Source organism: Galeopterus variegatus, unplaced genomic scaffold, assembly GCF_000696425.1.
Source record: "Galeopterus variegatus unplaced genomic scaffold, G_variegatus-3.0.2 Scaffold520, whole genome shotgun sequence".
NCBI classification, from domain to species: domain Eukaryota; kingdom Metazoa; phylum Chordata; class Mammalia; order Dermoptera; family Cynocephalidae; genus Galeopterus; species Galeopterus variegatus.
Window position 1 is genome coordinate 417,448 of NW_007726631.1, and position 2,169 is coordinate 419,616.

Consider the following 2,169-nt stretch of genomic DNA (forward strand, 5'->3'; position numbering starts at 1 on the left):
TATAGGTTGCTTAACTTTAATATAAAGAAAACCTCTTTGATGGCCGTTGCTGGCATCCCTAAACCAATTGCTTAATTCACAAATATGTATTATTGGTAAGCAGAGAGCAAAAACCTACGTATTGTATCTTCTAAAGATGCAACCCATCATCACTCTTAGAAGAGCAAGTCCACAAAGTGAAAGAAGAGTACTTGTATATTGTTTATTGTGTGTTAAAACCTTTTCCCCACCTAAATAAAAAAAAAAAAAGAAAAACAAATCCATACACCTGACTTTTCCAGGTTTTATGTACTTGGAATAAGGCATGACAAAAGTTGGACTAAGAATAGATATAGACCTTTTTTGATATAAGAAAGATCTTTTAAGAGACGCTCTTTAAAAAAATACTGGTTTTGCCTGACACAGAGCACTCTATTATTTTACTATTTCTAGATGCTATATCTTGAAACCCTCTAGATTCTTCAGGTTAGTAACTAATTTTAGCATTATTATTGTTATTATTTGTACTTGTGATCTTCTGATTTATCTACTGCAAAACTTGTAGGGCCAATTTTTCTCATTTTGTTGCTGTCATTAATGTTGCTTTTACTGAAAACAGAGATAACAAGAAAGGATTAAAATCCTGGGCTTGAAATATCCTTCAATGGATAATAGGATAAGAAAATGTGGTGTATATACATAATGGAATACTACTCAGCCATAAAAAAGAATAAAATTCTGCTTTTTGCAGCAACATGAATGAACTTGGATGAGATTATGTTAAGTCAAATAAGCCAGGCATGGAGAGAGAGAAAAGCCACATGTTCTCACTCTTATCTGGAAGCTAAAAAAGTTGATCTCATAGAAGTAGTGAGTAGAATAATGGTTACTAGAAACTGGTTGGGGAAGGGGAAAGGAGTTATGGGGAGAGGGTGGTCAATATTAGAAAATATTAGAAAGATAGGAGGAATGGGATCTAGGTTTCTATGGTAATAGAGAGATCACAGATAACAACAAAATACTGTGTATTTTTGAATAACTGGGCAAAATGATGTTGAATGTTCGTAACACAAAGTGACAAAGGTTTGAGGTGATAAACTAAGTACCCTGATAAGATCATTGCACACAGTATGAATGTACCCAAATATCATATTGTACTCCATAAATGTATACAATTATCTTGAGTTGATTAAGGAAAATAATTTTAAAAGAGAGTAGAATAGTGGTTACTAGAGGCAGGGAAAGGGAGGGAGAAGGGGTGGCCAGGGAAATATTGGTGGACTGGTACAGTTACAAAGTTACAGTGAGATAGGAAGAATAATTTCTGGTGCTCTAGGGTGACAATAACTAATAGTATTGTGTTGTATATCTCAAGATAGCCAGAAAAGAGGATCTTGAATGCTGTAACCACAAAGAAATGAGAAATGTTTAGGTGACAGACATGCTAACTACTCTGATTAGATCATTACATGTATTGAAACAACAAACTGTACCCTACAAACACATACAATGAAAAAAATAAATTAAAATTTAAAAGTGGTAAATAAATACATAAACAAAATGTTAATCTTATCCAGAAACACCCTCACAGGCAAAAAAGAAAAAAAAAATCCTGGCCCTGGATACATGATTTATTATTAGAAATAATCTGATAGCTAGCCTCTTCTGAATGATAAAGTACTGACTACCAACTCCCAGAATAATATTTAAACCTCCTACTCCTGCTGATATGTAAAAGAGCCAATGCAAAGTAGTTGAGCTCAGAGCTTTACATATTTCTCCATATGGATTTTTAGACATCTGCAGGAATACCTGAGTTAGAGCTGTCCTTGAATACATTTATTTGGCTCTCCTTTAATTCTATATATATCACACAGCTCCCCAGGCATCCTTAAAGCACTAGCTATTAAGGCTCTTGTTTTTGTTAATACTGGCTTGATCTTGATCTCTGACGTCAAATATGGCAAAACTCAGCATCTCTCCTACATTGTTGAAGATTTTTTAGGGGCTTATGTTTTCTCAAGTCAGGTTGTGTCCCAATTACTGGTTTGTTTAGGATGAAATTTCTTTTTAGTGTTTGTCCAACTGTAGCTCTTTTTGATTCTCAATCCTAACAACAATCCAAACAGGAAATAGAGACCCTATTCCCTTCATCTCTCCTACCGACTTTAACTGCATACTATAAACACC